The sequence below is a fragment of the Orcinus orca genome, chromosome 2 (genome assembly GCF_937001465.1).
Source record: "Orcinus orca chromosome 2, mOrcOrc1.1, whole genome shotgun sequence".
NCBI lineage: Eukaryota > Metazoa > Chordata > Mammalia > Artiodactyla > Delphinidae > Orcinus > Orcinus orca.
This window is the reverse complement of record NC_064560.1, coordinates 84,707,513-84,725,197: the sequence shown is the minus strand read 5'-3', so window position 1 is coordinate 84,725,197 and position 17,685 is coordinate 84,707,513. Positions and strand designations below refer to the sequence as shown.

The 17,685-nt window shown below is 49.6% G+C and overlaps 1 long non-coding RNA gene across 1 annotated transcript in view; it reads left to right on the top strand.

Annotated features, from left to right (window-relative positions):
- Positions 1–17,460, top strand: part of LOC117203835 (uncharacterized) — a 31,843-nt gene extending 14,383 nt beyond the window's left edge. Inside the window, exons 4-6 of the long non-coding RNA XR_007475285.1 lie at positions 4,343–8,900; positions 10,702–10,836; positions 13,990–17,460. This is a non-coding gene — a long non-coding RNA (uncharacterized LOC117203835). The remainder of the gene's footprint in view (positions 1–4,342; positions 8,901–10,701; positions 10,837–13,989) is intronic.
- Positions 17,461–17,685: the final 225 nt, after the last annotated feature.

Sequence of the window (17,685 nt, the reverse complement as noted above, 5' to 3'; positions counted from 1 at the left end):
CTTAGTTCCCCAACCAGGAATAGAAACTGGCCCCCGGCAGTGGAAACACCTAACCCTAACCACTGGACCGCCAGGGAATTCCCCCCTTATTTTTTTTAATTGAGATGTAGTTGATTTACAATGTTGTGCTAGTTTCTGCTGTACAGCAAAGTGACTCGGTTATATACACATAGACATATTTTTTTTTATATTCTTTTCCATTATGGTTTATCCCAGGAGATTGGCTATAGTTCCCTATACTATACAGTAGGACCTTGCTGTTTATCCATTCTAAATGTAATTGTTTGTATCTAGTAACCCCAAACTCCCAGTCCATCCCTCCCTCTCCCCTCCCCCTTGGCAACCACAAGTCTGTTCTCTATGTCTGTGAATCTGCTTCTGTTTTGTAGATAGGTTCATTTGTGCCATATTTTAGATTTGAGATTCCACATATAAGTAATAACATATGGTATTCGTCTTTCTCTTTCTGACTTACTTCACTTAGTATGATAATCTCTAGTTGCATCCATGTTGCTGCAAATGGCATTATTTCATTCTTTTTTATGGCTGAGTAGTATTGCATTGTATATATGTACCACATCTTCTTTATCCATTCATCTGTAGATGGAACTTTAGGTTGTTTCCATGTCCTGGCTATTGTAAATAGTGCTGCTATGCACATAGGGATGCATGTATCTTTTTGAATTATAGTTTTGTCCAGGTATATGCCCAGGAGTGGGATTGCTGGATAACATGGTAGTTGTATTTTTAGTTTTCTGAGGAACCTCCATACTGTTTTCCATAGTGGCTGTACCAACTTACATCCCCACCAACAGTGTAGGAGGGTTCCCTTTTGTCCACACTCTCTCCAGCAGCTGTTATTTGTAGACGTTTTAATGATGGCCATTCTGACTGGTGTGAGGTGGTACCTCATTGTAGTTTTGATTTGCATTTCTCTAATAATTAGTGATGTTGAGCATCTTTTCATGTGCCTACTGGCCATCTGTATGTCTTCTTTGGAGAAATGTCTATTAAGGTCTTCTGCCCATTTTTCGATTGGGCTGTTTGTTTTTGTTGTTGTTGAGTTGTATGAGCTGTTTGTATATTTTGGAGATTAAGCCCTTGTCGGTTGCATCATTTGCAAATATTTTCTCCTGTTCCGTAGGTTGTCTTTTCACTTTTTTAATGGCTTCCTTTGCTGTGCAAAAGCTTGTAAGTTTGATTAGGTCCCATTTGTTTATTTTTGTTTTTATTTCTATTGCCTGGGAGACTGACCTAAGAAAAGATTGGTACAATTTATGTCAGAGACTGTTTTGAAGAGACACTCACTCTTCCGTGCTGACCCTGCACTTTCAGGACGCTGAGGGTGAGAGCCTCCTAAACTTTTGCCCCCTAGATGCCTCACTTGCCTTACTGGAGCCCCTGCTGGGAGTGTTCAGGCCCCTGGAGTCTGAAATCAAATCTTATCAAATATGCCCTAAAAGCTGTTAATTCTGAGTCTGTCCTTGAGCTGACCTAGGCACCCCCTTCCCTGGCCCCTTACCCCTCTTGGAGGGGAAGCTAGAAGAGATAAGAAGGGGTCTGAGATAGGTGGGACTGTGAGATCAATGTCAGGATCAAGAATCAGAGGGGACGCCCCACCCACCCACCCCAGGAACTGAAACCACATTGAAGGAATCTTGGAGTGACATGCCCTCAGAGGCAACCAAGCAGGCCAGTGATTGGGACTAAATGCTGATGTGAAACCCAGAACCCTGAGCTGAACTTGACCCCTGCACAGCCTATCCTGGGGATTACCTGGCCCTTCCCAGAGAGGTCTGAAAGGCTCTGGGGAAGGCCGGGCTGAAGCATGAGGTTTAAACTCCAGGTCTCCAGGTCTCTGATAGGAATTAGCTGTGAAGGAGGACTGTTGTGAGACCAGGAGAGACAAGGCAGTAAAAGATCTGCTTGTGTTGTGGAGGACCTGGGGGTGGCGTGCATTGTCAGTGGGTGTGGGCGTGTGCCCCCATCTCCATGCTTAGGCCTCAGTACCTGCTCAGGCACTGGGCGACCTTCCCCCTCTCTCGGCCCTGCCTGTTCCTCACTCTGCAGAGAGCTTTATCCTGCCTGACCCCTTGGGCATCCATCCTGCTTTCAAAGCTCATCCAGAGCCTGGAACCCCATAGTGCCTGAGTCACTGTTTGCGGCCTCAGGAAGTGTTTTCTTGGAAATTCCGTGGTGGTCCAGTGGGTAGGACTTGGCGCTTTCACTGCTGTGGCCCAGGTTCAATCCCTGGTTGGGGAACTAAAATCCTGCAAGCCGTGTGGCGTGGCCAAAAAAAAAAAAAGTGTTTCCTTAAGTCTACCTGGAGGAGAGCGTGCCCCGGCTCACTGGCCTCTTCTAGCAGTTGGGTGGCGGTGGTCCACAAGCCCACGTGGGCAGAATGGGGGGTAAATTAAGTGCAGGGTGAGCGCCCTCCCGTGTGTGGCGAGGTGCCGAGCCAGGGGTTTGTGTGTGTGTGTGTGTGTGTGTGTGTGTGTGTGTGTGTGTGTGTGTGTGTGTGTGTGTAGGTGCTCCTGGATTATTCCAGGCTGGGTCTTCTGCATTCCCTGCATGTCTGAGAGGCCTGAGCTCACTGGACAAACACAACCCTGGCAGGTGGCAGGCAGGCCATTGTTTTCAGGAGGTATTTCCTCACTTCCTTTTGGGAAAGGTGAAAGCAAAGACAAGAAGGAGTTGACTAATGGTTCTGAGCCTCACCTCCCCAAGTGTGAAGTGATTCCAAACTCCCCGCTCCCATATTTCTCCTCCCACCTCCCCCAGGGCTGGGGAACCCAGGAGGTTCCTGACACTTATGAGACCTCTGATAGGCAGGCCTGTAGCCTTGGCTTGCAACCCTCTAGTGACTTATGCCCCCCAGAGAGTATGAGGTGATACAAAACAGAACAGACTTCGAGACTGGACTAGAAGTGGTGGCGTGGGGAGGCTGGAGGGAACTGATCGTAAATCAGAACCTGTGGGGCACACCCCACACCACTGGCAGGTTTGACAGTGAGGGGAAACAGAATATGCCACCCCAGGAGGTGTCAATTTCGCATGTGGATTATTTTGAACTGAAGACAGTGGGGTCCCGGAGGGCTCAGGAAGAGTTTTTACCTCCTCCCTAACTGCCTAAAAGAATTTAGAGGGGCCTGACCCAGGAAGGATAACTTTTCACATCAGGAAGACTTATCCCCGACCCCTACCCCCTTCTCCTTAGCTCAGGATGGTATGTAAGCCTCAATTACTCCTGACTGCCCTTGGGAGTCTCATATTTTTATGGGGCTCCCACATGTATGAAATTTGTTTTTCTCCTATTAATCTGTCCTATGTCAATTTAATTATTAATCCAGCCAAAGAGCCTAGAAGGGAAAAAGGGAAAAGTTTTCTGCCCCTACAGCAGTGTCTGGGGCCAGGCCAGCCAATGGGGTGAGTTCCAGGGAGAGAAGTTCCAGCTCAAAAAGAAGAAACTTTTCCCAGCAGAGCTAGTGATGCCAAAAACTTGACCTCTGTGCACCGGTGCTGAATCGAATCTCGGAGATAGAGTTTTGGGTGACGTAGAAAAGAATAGCTTTATTGCTTTGCCAGGCAAAGGGGGACACAGCGGGCTCTGTGCCCTCAAAAACCGTGTGTCCCAATCTGGGAGGATTTGGTGAGGAGTTTTATAGCAATGGCTCAAGGGAGGGATTGCTAATAAGGATTAGGGTGTGTGTAGGGCCTGTACTCCTTTAATCTGGCCTCAGGTAGTCCCTTGATGAGCTCTTCTGGAATGAAGAATGCTAACATCTTCCATTTGTTGGGGGTTTTAGCTCTGTAAAGAGCTCAAAGATGTTGTTATGTGTATCCCTTGAGGTGGAACCAGGACCCTGCCCCAAGGCTACACTATTGTTTCTTTGCTGCTCCTCCCTTGTCTCTGCATCCCCTTCCTTCCCTGATTAGCAACTGTCTGAAAAGCTTCCGTGCCCAGGAGCCCCATAGGGACCTGCGCAGTTTCACTAGGGCCCTAGGGGCCGTGATCACGATTTCGGGCAACTAATAAGCTTTCTGTCACTGGAGGAGTACAAGTAGACAGTGGGCATCAGCAGGGCTGTGATGGCTTCCAGAAGGGCCCCCAGAGGGGCCCCAGGTGATGGGATGAGACTCTTCTCTGGGAGCATGGCCAGGAAGGATATCTTCCAGCCAGGCTGTCTGAGCAAAGGCTGGGGACTGGAGGGTTGGGCATTGCCTGAATATCCCATTCTCAGGATGGGCTTCTCCTGTGGGCATCAGTAGTTGGCCCTTAGCTTCCTCCCCCAGCTCTGTTTCTGTCCCAGCTCCTGTCATGTGACTCAACTCATTCTCACAGCCAGGTGAAAGCAGGACTGACGTCCAAAGGTCATCTCTGCCCAGCATCAGACCAAAGCACCACAGTCCCCTCAGGCTCTTCAGGGCTGGGCCTTACCTCCCTCTAGTGCCTCTTGGACCCAGGTGAGTGATGGGTTTTCCTTCTCAAGGCCCAGACCTGCTTGCTGCTCAGGTGAGGCGTCTGGGGTTGAACCAATAGACCTTGCCCCTCCCGTGCTGCTCACCTCTCCCAGAGAGAACTGCTTCACAACCAGGCACAGGAAGGGCGAGGCTGTGTCTGGGCACCCATGGATGGGCACCGATAGGGAATGGGGTTCAGTGACACTGCACAGGGGAGGTGGTGGGGGCCAGAAGGGATCTTCCTGAGCCCTGGGATTCTATAAGTGGGGCTGCTCTGGGTGTGAGATACAGGGGCCTATTCAGATGAGATGCAAATCAACCCTGCGGTGCCCCAGCCCATCCCAGGGCCTCCCTTCACGTTCCTCCTGCCTGACTGTTGCAGGGAAGCCACGCTGGGGCTGAGCAGTCACTAAGGGGGCTGGGACCCTCAGCTTCACGCCGGGAGAGGTTCTTTCCCTCCTGCAGCCTCAGTTTGCCCACTTGAATTATGTCTAAGAGCTTGTTTCGAGTGAACTGAGGTCTAGGAGGCTGTCCAGCCAGAACTGGGTTGGGGTGGAGTAGAGGATGGGGAGGTCTTGGAGGCCAGAGAAAGTAGGAAGCCATCTTGGCCTTGAGGTGTAACATCCCAGCAATGTGGCCAGCCAACTTCTGGCTCAAGGGTGAGAGGATGAGCCTGAGGGTGGTCGTGAGGGTGGAGACAGCTTGTGCTATTGATATGCAAAGGTCAGGATGGTGGACGCTGTATACTCCAAGTGTAGGCAATAAGCGGGGAGGGGGATGTATGCAGAGAACTTTAAAACAGTAACAGAATAAAGTCTATCCGCCTTTTATTCTCCCATGTGCTGGCAGTCCTAAACCCCGTCAGTGGCAAAATACTCCCCTCTGAAAGTCTTCTATTAGTTGATTTTCTAAACAATTATTCCAATTACTGTAATTTTTATAATAAATAAGCTTCAAATTACCACTTTTACTGCATATTCATCAATAAATGTTGGGTTCTACAGGAAAGCTCACTCAGAGAATTCCCTGTTACACACAGGCCAGCCAAGCTCCAAGCACAGTTCATTTGTCATTCCTCACCGGGCCACCCCATCTCCAGTCCCTGCAGCACAAATTCCTGCATTTAAACAGTGGATTCTCAATAAGCAAGGACAGCACAGTGATTGTAAAGGCAAAGAAACAGAACTTGAGGGTTCTGTTTCCATTCTGCCACGCTGTGTGACAGCTTGGAGGTCTTATTTGTGAAATTAGAGCCAAGTAGGAGGTGTAATATTTTTGTTTGATAAATGCAAAGGAGGGAAGTGTTAAAGAACGGTCCACCATGAGTCAAATGTGCTCAGTACGCCGCTGGCTCGTGCAGCTCTGCAGAGGGGGGACCAGGCAAGTTCTCTACCCTGGAGGACCTTGACGTCATGGGGCAGGCTGCCTAATCTGCATATCTATCCGACCTACAGCCAAATGTGAAGGGGTTGCAGAACCAGCATATATTCACTAAACCTGTCAAGTAGCCACATCCCTCGTAGAGGGATGGCCTGGGGACTTTTGCAGCCCAGCAGTGGTGCCCCTCCCCCATCCCAGCTTTATTCACCTGTGGATGAAGTTCCCTCGTGTAGCCTGCAGCCACCCCATTGCCCCAGGTGGGAGGGGCGGAGGATGGAATGGCTCCAGCTTAGCCCTGAGCAAGCTCTGATAAGGAGCAGAGGCCACCAGTGCCCCAGTCCTCAGCCAGGGACAAGAGTCTGGAAGGTGTCCTGAAAACCGACAGGTGCCCTCCAACCTAGGCCTGCATCTCCCATCCTCCCCACCCTCTCTCCTGTAATGAGTGGAGGGGTACAAAATCTACCACTGTGTCCTAAGGATTATTTTGAGCTGAAGATATTTGAGAATCAACAGATGCAGGAGGAGGCCTTTCTCTGAACCTCCCCTTATCTGCCTAAAAGCAGAGCCTCCCAAAAGAATTCACATGTCATAAATTCCCTCCTGGGAGTTTCACAACCAGAGAAGACGGACTCCGGTCACCTGAGACCCGGATAAGAATTCACCTAAACAGACCTTATCACAACACCTCTCACATCTCCCAGCTATTCTCCTAAGGGCCCACTTATCTTTCCTAAAAGCTGTTTGTTTTCCCATAAGTGCCCTTTCTCCTCTTTCCCTATTAAGGTGGTATATAATATCTGATAAGGGCTTAATATCCAAAATATACAAAGAACTCATACAACCCAAAGCAAACGGAAAATACCAAACAGTCCAATTTAAAAATGGTCAGAAGAACTGAATAGATATTTTCCCAGAAAAGACATACAAATGGCCAAAAGGTACATGAGAAGGTGCTTGGACATCACTGATCTTCAGGGAAATGCAAATCCAAATCACAATGAGATATCACCTCACAGTTGTTAGAAGGGCTGTCATCAAAAAGACAAGAAATAGGGCTTCCCTGGTGGCGCAGTGGTTGAGAGTCCGCCTGCTGATGCAGGGGACACGGGTTTGTGCCCCGGTCCGGGAAGATCCCACATGCCGCGGAGTGGCTGGGCCCGTGAGCCATGGCCGCTGAGCCTGTGCGTCCGGAGCCTGTGCTCCGCAATGGGAGAGGCCGCAACAGTGAGAGGCCCGCATACCACCAAAAAAAAAAAAAAAGAAGAAGACAAGAAATAACAAGTGTTGGTGAGGATGTGGAGGAAAGGGAGCCCCTGTACACTGTTCTTGGGAATATAAATTGGTGGAAAACCGTCTAGAGGTTCCTCACAAAATTAAAACAAAACTACCATAAGATCCAGCAATTCCACTTCTTGGCATATATCCAAAGGAAATGAAAGTGAGATTTTGAAGAGATAGCTGCAGCCCCATGTTCACTGCAGTGTTAGTCACAATAGCCAAGACATGGAAATAATCTAAGTGTCTATCAACAGATGAATGGATGAAGAAGATGTGGTGTATGTGTATACACACCATGGAATATAATTCAGCTATGAGACAGAAGAAAATCCTGCCATTTGTGACAGCAAGGACGGACCTCGAGGACATTATGCTTAAGTGGAAGAGATGGCGAAAGAAAAATACTATACGATATCGCTTATGCGTGGAATCTAAAAAAGTTGCACTCGGGCTTCCCTGGTGGCGCAGTGGTTGAGAGTCCACCTGCCGATGCAGGGGACGCGGGTTCGTGTCCCGGTCCGGGGGAATCCCACATGCCGCGGAGCGGCTAGGCCCGTGAGCGGCTGGGCCTGTGAGCCATGGCCGCTGAGCCTGCGCATCCGGAGCCTGTGCTCCGCAACGGGAGAGGCCACAGCGGTGAGAGGCCCGCGTACCGCAAAAAAAAAAAAAAGTTGCACTCATAGAAACAGAGTGGAGTGGTGGTTGCCAGGGCCTGGGAGGGTGGAGGAAATGGGCAGATGATGGTCAAAGCGTACAAACTTCCCTGTATAAGATGAATAAGTTATGGGGAGTCTACTGTAGAGCATGATGATTATAGTTAATAATGCTGTGTTACATACTGAAAAGTTGCTAGGAGAGTAGATCTTAAATGTTCTCACCACAAAAAAAGAAATGGTAGTTGTGTGACGTAATGGAGGTGTTAGCTAACGCTGCATGGTAATCATTTTCAATGTATGTGTCAACACATTGTACACCTTAAACTTATACAGTGTTATGTCAATTATATCTCAATAAAGTCGGGAAACAAAATAAGATGGTATATAAGCCCCAAATTCTAACTGCTTCTTTGAGCCACATTTTCTGTGAGCTCCTTTGTATGTATGTAAATGAACTTTTACCTTTTCTTATGTTAACCTGTCTTTTGTTAGTTTAACTCACAGGTGCCCAGTCACTTAATCTCAGTGGGCAGAGGAAAAGTTTGTCCTCCCCACCGTGATTCTAATAAAAATAGTACTAAAAATAAAAATATATTGAGTGTGTACTGTGTGCCAGCCCTATTATAAAGCTTTATATGTGTTACCTAATTTAATCCTCCTCCCAGTAACCTTTTTTTTTCTTTTTTTCTTTTTTGCGGTACGCGGGCCTCTCACTGTTGTGGCCTCTCCCGTTGCGGAGCACAGGCTCCGGACGCACAGGCTCAGCGGCCATGGCTCACGGGCCCAGCCGCTCTGCGGCATGTGGGATCTTCCCGGACTGGGGCATGAACCCGTGTCCCCTGCATCGGCAGGCGGACTCTCAACCACTGCGCCACCAGGGAAGCCCACTCCCAGTAACCTTTCTTTTTTTTTTTTTGCGGTGCGCGGGCCTCTCACCGCTGCGGCCCCTCCCGCTGCGGAGCACCGACTCCAGACGCGCAGGCCCAGCGGCCATGGGCCACGGGCCCAGACGCTCCGCGGCACGTGGGGTGTTCCCGGACCGGGGCACGGATCCGCGTCCCCTGCATCGGCAGGCGGACTCCCAACCACTGCGCCACCAGGGAAGCCCCCCAGTAACCTTTTGAGGTGAGTTCTGCTGTTAGTCCCACTTTATAAATGCAAAAATTGAGGTTAATCTGCCTAAGGCCCAGAGAATAAGTGGTGAAGTTGGGATTTGAACCTAGTCATACTCCCGGAGCTCAAGCCTATGAGCGGGGGCTAAGCCACAGGCGCTGGGAGTCCCACTTCTGGCTCCGCCTCCACTGGCCTGTTTCCCTGTCTTCACAGCAGATTGGTAAGGTCTCTCCTAGCTCTGACAGTTCTCAATCACAAGACATGGGCTGTCAAGAAGGAGACCAGCTCGAGTGTGACCCGTCTACATGGCTAGCAGAGGGAATGTCATGCGACAGAAAAAAGCCACTGGCAGCAGAGGGAGGGCTTCTGGGCTGTGTTCCACCCATCTCTGCCACTGCCTTGCTGTGGGCCTTTGGGCCAGTTGCTTGCTTTCTCTGAGTCTCAGTGCCTTCATCTCTCATCTACCTGATCCTCAGCCTAGAGGATCCAAGGAGAGGGTGTAAACTGTATAGAGTATACTCGAAATGTGGACTATAAGATTTCATGAATTATGACTCCCAAGTTCCAGTGATATGGTGATCACAACATCTTATCAGCATCAACATATGAGGGCTGCCTAATCTGCATATCTATCAGACCTACAGCCAAATGTGAAGGGGTTGCAGAACCAGCATATATTCGCTAAACCTGTCAAGAGCCACACTTAAAAGCTTAGTTAATTTGCATGTAGCCAATCCAGCAAACAAATGAATGGCAGTGCCCTGAGGGGAACTGTGGTATGATAAAAATACTATGTATTATATATGATATTTATACTATAACATATAATATTATAGAATATATTTTATATGTGAAATAATATTCTATGTATAATATACATGTAATATATCTCTAAATTATATATATTTATTATTTAAATATATTTTTATATAAATGTACATATAAATTTAAATATATCTATATATTTATTTATTCCTGGCATAGAGCTCCTAAAACCCTTGTATTTCCTGAGTGATAGGAATGTCTTTTATTATTCATAACAAGCTACTTTGACTTTACCTGAATTCAGGTTAATGCGGTGACTCAGTGTGGGGCCTCTAGATAATTTCAGGATGGGGACTAGTCACCAGAAAGATCAAATATGTGATTAGGAAATGGGAATTTTCCACTCCACCCACCTCATTCGACCTCCAGGAAGGGGAAGGGGCCCTGGTGATTGGATTATAAAACCTCTTACCCAGTGAGGTTCAGAGGACTTCCAAGTTGGTAAATACATCAAGGTGTGGCAGGGTGACAACCCTGGACAGGGCATGGAAGCTCTCATCTCACCCCCACCCCCACCCCCCGCCCCGCCCCGCCCCATACCTTGCTCTATGCATCTCTTCCATTTGGTTTATTTGCTCCTTTAAAATAAACCTTAGTTCTGTGAGTCATTCTAGCAAATTATTGAACTTGGGAGAGAGGAGTTGTGGGAACTCCTGAATTTGTAGTCAGCCCAGCAGAAGTATGGGTACCCCCAGGCACCCCATTTGCAACTGACATCTCAAGTAGGTTAATCTTATAGGACTAAGCCCTTCAATTGTAGGATCTGACACTAACTCCAGGTAGATAGTGTCAGAATTGCATTAAATTGTTGGGCACCCGGTTGGCATTGGAGAATTTGGTGGTGGTGTGGAAAAAACTCCATAGGAACCAATTACAAAAAGAGAGTTCCCAACTGCAGAGTATAAGGACCCAGAGCTTTCTTACCCCCTTGCTCTATTTATCAGAAATATGCAAAAAAAGTTTGAAATAAAAGGCAGATCTCTGGCAGGAGGCTCTGCGTATTGCTGTGAAGAGCTTCAAATGAGATCTGATGCAGAATAACATTGTAGGCAGCCACCACTGTTGATGAGAGAGCATCTGTACCAGCAAGTGCATCACCACAGGCACCCACCTGGAGCTTAAGGTACTGTGGTCTTTCTACTCTTGCTCAAAGAAATGTGTATGTGTGGTGTACGTATTCATAGAGACTTTTATCTGAATAGATGGAATAATTCTATCTGGGGATCTTTTATGTTGAATAATCCTATAATAAATACAAATAATTTGGAAATGCTGCCCATCTTATCCTGGGTCCTCTGAAAAACAGAGCTTGATGCAAGGATTAAGATGCTAATACTTTATTTGGGAGGTGCAAGCCCAGGGTAGCAAGGGTGAAGAAAAGAGAAGTAAGGCTGGGAAAAGTGGAATAAAGCAGATTGTTAGGGGAATCTGAGCAAGCACCCAAGATTTGTACCCCCAGATGCTATTCTGTTTGGATTCCAAAGTTACTTTGAAGCCAGTGGAATTAGTGTAATACATTCATGGCAGATTGACACAGTTTCTCCATCTGTGAAATGAGAGCGCTTGCTGAGGATGACCTTTCCCCTATAGGCCTCCTTACTCCAGTTCTGACTGTTTCTTAGGGGGGAAAGGCCGCTGGTGGCCCAGCACAGCTCACTCACACCTCCATCTTCTGCTGCCTGTGACCACACCCCCGTGAGCCATTCTCAAGTCGTAGCCCAGCCAAAGCCCAGTAGTTGAATTCACATTCCCCAGTACCACCTATGGTGTACCAGGGACCCAGAAGTGAATCAGACCCTGTCTTTACTATTTGATTGCCAATAGTAATAATAATAATAGCCACCCGTATTGCCATCTTTTATTGTAGCACCAGCTTTGTGTCTGGCATATAAACATAAACGTGCACACACACACACACACACACACACACACACACACATGCATCTTGTTTAATTCTGACCACAACCTTGAAGACATGCATCACTTTTCCATTTTACAGATGGAGAAACGGGCTCAGATGTGTTCTGGACCTTGCCCAAGAACACGAATGTGTTAAGAGGGCCCTGGGTTAGACTCAAAACACTATGGTTTGAATTTCTATGAGGAGGTCAATCGAAGAACATGCTAGGAGTGATGCCCATTGTTCCTTAATCGTCAGGTTTTCTCAATATGCTATAGTTTATAGCCGATACACCACAATGCACTTCAGGCTAAGGTATCTGGGTGGCTTCCTGCCTGTATTTGTGCGTGCATGTGAGGGCTCACCTGGAACAGTGAGGCCCCCTTGCCCCTCCTCAGTGCAGCGTAGCCTGAGAGCTCATGGCCCCCATGATGGGGCATCACCTGGACAGAGCTGTGGGGTCCTCTCATCCTTTGCCCTCACTTTGCGGCCCTCCTCCCTGGTGAGATGTGCCCTCCAGCAGCCGCCCCCTGGGGCATATGGCCACTCCTGAGAAATTAAACCATAACACCCTCGTCTGAGGCTGGTGTGGTGTGAAAAGTGCCCCTTCCAAATTCTCATCAGCAGGAAGTAGAGGCCTGGGACCCCATGGTCATTCTCCTTAAAGGAACAAGCAACCATTCTTGATAAGTGGAAATATTTTTTTTTTTTTTTTTTGGAAATATTTTTTTAAGCCGAGAAGCTGCTGCTCTAAATTTGCTAAAACTGAGTCAATATTTGGCTTCAATCCCCAGGTCAAATGTCAGTATAGAGAAAACTTTTACAGTTGTGGGTGCTCCACAGATCAATGAATGCAACCAAATATATGTTGTTCAGATGGGCGGTGAATTGGATGTTTGAAAATGTTATCTTTCACTTGCTTAGAAGCAAAAGACACATTTTTATAAAGTCTTTACAAAAAGAGGAAAGTGGCACAAGGCAAATATAAGAGACATGCAGATCATTGATGGTAAATGTTCCATAACAGGCTGTATTTTTGCTGTTGTTGAACAAGTTTTTGCCCAGTTGCAACGCCCTGTGAAGCTTCCCCCAAGGTGGTGGAGATTTCTCTCTGAAGAGGGAGGGTTTGCGAGTCTCCTTGGCCTCTCTTTGGCCCAGGATCCCCAGGTATCTCTTGACTTGAGGACTGAAGTTCCTGAGGGAGGACCCTGTAGGGCCATTCCTCTCTCACTTGGATGACACGTACAGTCAGAGCTGGCTTCATGGGTCTGAGACCAGGACAGCCCACAGGGCCCTGCACTCAGAAGGACACCTAGCTGGGTTAAATGCACTGAGATTGATCGGCATCTTGAAATTTTTCATAATTTTATCTTTGAATTTGTGTCTAGTAAGGAAAGTCCAGGGGGGTAATGGAGCCAGTGCCAGGGGCTTGGGGCTTCCTGCTCACAGCACTGTCCTAACTCCTGCTACCTTCCCGCCTCTTTAGAACGTGTTCTTATCCTCTGGTACACCTGGCCTCACCTGGCCTTCTCCTCCTCTCTACCCTGCAACCACTGGCCACCTTTCTCTGGTCAGGCAGCAATATGGTGCATTCCGTGGGGTGGCTTGGCCAGGACAAGCCTCTTTCCCATTCCCATATGGGTGCCTCGCATAGCCTGGCTTGAAGGTTGGGATGTGGGTGGGGCCTGTGGGAAGGCAACATGCCTGACTGGACTTCCTGGAGCACGTGCCTGGTGGCTGATGTGAGGGACAACCTGGTAGTCGGTGGATCCTATACGTGTGTGCCAAGTCTTGGGACTTGCCTACCCCACCGCCCACCTGTGAGGGTCTGCACTTGTCCTGTGAGTATCCCCATGCTGGAAGGAGTGTGACATTAAATTTAAAAAAAGAGCATTAGGATGGGTTGAGAGAGAAATCGCAGAAAGAAGGGAAAAAGCGTTAGCTTGTTCCCTGCTTTTCGAACAAGGGACCCTGTGATTTTTTCATTTTGCACTGAGCCTGGCGAATAACGTAGCTAATCCTGTATGCAGTGTTGTGCTGGAGCCAGCTCTCACCGGCTCCCAGCTCCGTGTTCAGTGATGTCATGTTGGAAGCTTGAAAGCGGCCTGGTGATAATATTAACAAGACAGAAATCAGGCAAATGCTGCAAACCAGGACCTTTTTTCTTAGAGCTGGTTGTTAAACATTTACCAGCACACCACTGCACACAGCACTCAATCATGTTGGAAACGTCTTACTCTTGTTATTATTATTGGCTAAACTGGGCAGGCCCAAACTTCTAGGGGGACAATACAGAGCCAGGGAAGGAAGGCTAGGGAAGAAAACAACTTACTAAGTGTCCAGGCACTGACCCAAACCATTTCACCACCATTTCAGGTATGAAGAAACAAGCTCAGAGAGGTAATGGACTCACCCAAGACCACACAGCAGAACAGCTACTGAGTTCAAATTTGGGCCTGTGGTCCTAGCTCTTAGGAGAGGCTCTTTAGAGCCACCTGTCCCCTGTCCCTTGCACAGTGCCTAGCACAGGGTTATGAACTTCAAGACTAAACTGGGATGAGGGGCTCAGGAGGATAAGGCAGGAGGGGTGAGGGGGAAGGACCCAGAAGTCCCAACCCTACACTTTTGTCCTCTTTCAGGATCCTCATGGCCTGAGGCAGAGGCCTAGACGAATGGGCGGCAGGACAGAATGTTCTGGCAGCCACCGACTAGATCAGAGGCACAAATATTTGCTAAGCCCAGGGGCCTCCCAGACATGCTGGCAGGGTTCAGGGAAGCAAGTGTATGGAGCCTCTTCCTGTGGAGCCGGGGAATCCAGGAGAAGGAGAAGCCCCTCAGAGAGTCCTCCCTGACCCCATTTGCCTTGTCACTTTTGTATACAAGTCCCTCACACCCTCAAGTATGTAAAGTCCAATCACAAAGCACCTTCTCAGCTGTGAGCTGAATCGGGAGGTGACCCCCATTTTATAGATGAGGAAACTGAGGCCCACAGAGGGAGGAGAACACACCCAAGGGCTGGGAAATGGGAGAGCCTGAAGTGGAGGCAGGATGGTAAAGCTTACCCCCAACACCGACATTCTCGATCCTGCATCTGGTCTGCTGCCCGGCCCTACTCAAGAACTGCCCTTGAACTTCACTGGCCTGGACTGTTACTTGCTAGTCCCCGACTGACCCCCAGACCCTCCTCTCTGGCCAGACCTCCCATTCCCTCGCTTCTTACAGCTCCCGAGGGCTGCTCTCTCCCCAGGGGAACCTCCCCTCTCTTCTTACTTCCCAGCTCAGGGAGCACTTCCTATCTCACACCCTCCTCAAATCTTGACCCTCCTACCTTACCTAGCTCAGACCCAGCCTCCAGTCCAGGAAGCCCTCCTGGACTGCTCCTGTTCACAGGGCTCATGCCCTCTCAGGAGTGGGGGCATGAGGGGTCTGGGTCCTTCTCAGGAGTGGGAGTAAAACAGGGGTTTGAGGCCTAGTTGCAGTTCTGGCACCAGCTCACTGGGTGTTGTGGGGCTACCCTGTTCTCTCTGAGCCTCAGCTGCCTTATCTGGACTCAGCTTGCCTGCCTCACCAGGGAACTGAGAGTATGGGTGGGAAAACCTTGGCAGTGAGCACAGGTCACAGCTGCTGGAGTTCTTGTTGGCATCAGCAGTACCCCAACCTTGGGCTCCATCCAGACCCACTGTCATCCAGCCACACACTGTCTCGACTTCTGCCTCTCCTCTGGGGGTGGGAGGCCTGAGTCTGGCCTGAGAGCTCAGCTGGGCTGGGTGCTGGGCACACAGGCACTCCACTGGCCCCAGCGAGCCAGGCCTGGGAATGGGGCTGGAGGGGCTGCAGCTAGAGAGGTTGGAGGCCACCTTGAGTCCCAGCCCCTAGGCAGTCCTGCCCTTCAGTCCTCCAGGGTGTTAGCAACTTTTCCCAATCAAGAGCAAACTCTATCTCCATGGCAGCAAAATTAGGAAGGGCGCCCGAGAAATACTGGAGGTTTTTTTCCTCCGGAGGCCGACTTTTGGAAGGCCCAAAGAAGCGCTTGCCACAATGCCTAGAATCAGAGACTGTCATGGCGATGCATCATATGGAAGAAGCCTGCTCCCCATCGTAGAAATGAGGAGACTTGACACCTAGAGAGATGCGGGGACTTGCTACCACTGTAGGGGAGACGCTAGTACGTTCAGGTAGACGGGCCGTCTTCTTGAAGTTGTGGGCAGAGCAAGCTCCCGCTTTTTACTTAGTTTTAATGCTATTCTGAGTTGCTTTGGGGGCTCAGGCCCTTTCAGAGTCACCCCTTTGGCACCGCCACTGCGTCGGGTCTTCAAACGTCTAAGACTGAAAGAAGACCAAAGACCTGTATCTCAGTTCCGAGGCTCCGGACCCTCGGAATCCCAAGGAGGAGGGAGCCTCGCTCGCCCGGCAAGGGGTATGGGGGCTCCGCGGGGCGGGGCACGCCGGGGGCGGGGCCGAGGCAGCTATGGCTCCACCCCCGGTAAACTCCGGACTCGGGTAAACAAGCCTAGGCGACGCCTGGGGCTTCGCCTACAAGCCGGGCGCCGAGTTACATCACGGTTCCCGGGAGCTTCCCGCCCCGGCCGCCAGGTCCCCGCGGCCCTCGCTTGCCCGCCGCCTGTGTCCGAGGAGCAGTGGGCCGGCGAGGAGCCTCCCTCCCCGGGCCCCCCCAGGCCAGGAAGGCCTCCAGGTTTTCTCCGGAGGCCCCTGGGACTTCGTTGACACCGGTTCAGCTAGAGGGAAGGAACTACGCCGTGGCAGCACAAGAACTGCTCCCCAGTTTCCCCACCTGTGAAACCAGGGGGCTGCGTTAGGGTTCTGTGCCTCCCAGCTGGGGGAAGAAGAGGTGCGCCCTGAGCCCAGGGCGAGGGGCCGCCCCCGACCGAGCTGGCTGTGGCTTGGAGCCGGGCTTTCTACTTTAGCGGTGTAGTGGGTGCTCGCAAAGCCAGGTGTCCCAGAACGCAGACCCTCCCCTCCAAGGGGTCTGGGGGACCACTCAGCCGCGCAGAGCAAGGATGACTCTGTAGTATCCTAGCATCTCCCTCTCCCGACTTGCTGTGGGACACCGACCCTCTGGGTAACAGGAAGACCTGCCCGCCACCCTCACAGCGGGTTTGTGCCAGCGCTTTGGAAAAGGTATTGGGTTGCACAACCAGTGGGGGAGATTGCCGCTCAATATCGACAGCTTGCACCTCGGAGCCTGATCCGAGCAACAGGCTGCCTGAGGAGGCTGTGGGCCCCCGCCCCTGGGACACTCAAGCAGAGCGTGGGCCAGAACAGGTCACGGAGGCAGCAGAAGGGATGCTTGCCCGATCTCTAGGAGCTGCCCGGTCCCGGCACCCAGCGATTTGGTGATTCTGCACCTGCGCTGTCCAATAAGGTAACCACTAGACACTTGTGCCCGTTGAACACTTGTAGTTTGGGGACTCACTTGGAACCCCAGAGTTGGCATGAAGGTCATTTTAAGCTGAAGATATTTGAGATTCAGCAGATGCAGAAAAAAGCCTCCTGGGAGCTTCTCTTATCTGACGAAAAGCAGCAACTTCTGGGAAAACGAAGCTACCATAAATCCCCTCTCCAGGGGAGTTTCACGGCCCTGAAGAAGACGAGAGACCTTTCACACTTGTATAGACAAATATTATCACAAACTTTCTTATGTTGGTTCTCCTAAAAACCCATTTATCATTCCTAAAGAAATCTATTTTTTTCCCCATAGAAGCTATTATTTCCCCCCATTTTCCGTAAGTTAGGTTTGTAAACCTTTAACTTTAATCATTTAATGAGCCAGTTACTTCCTTTGTTGGCTCCTGTGTGCATATGAAATACACTTTTTTCTCCTGTTAATCTGTCCTTTGTCCGTTTAATTCTCTGGCCTCTGCTGCTGAACCTGGGAGGGTAGAGGAAGATCTTTTCCCTCCCGTGCAGTGGCTAGTTGGCATGAATATGTGCAAGAACTGTGAAATCCTGTGGGTACTTTAAAGATTTAGCTTGAAGTAAAAGAACGTAAAATATGTCATTAAGAACTTCATATACTGATTACATATGAAACAATATTTTGGATAAATTGGG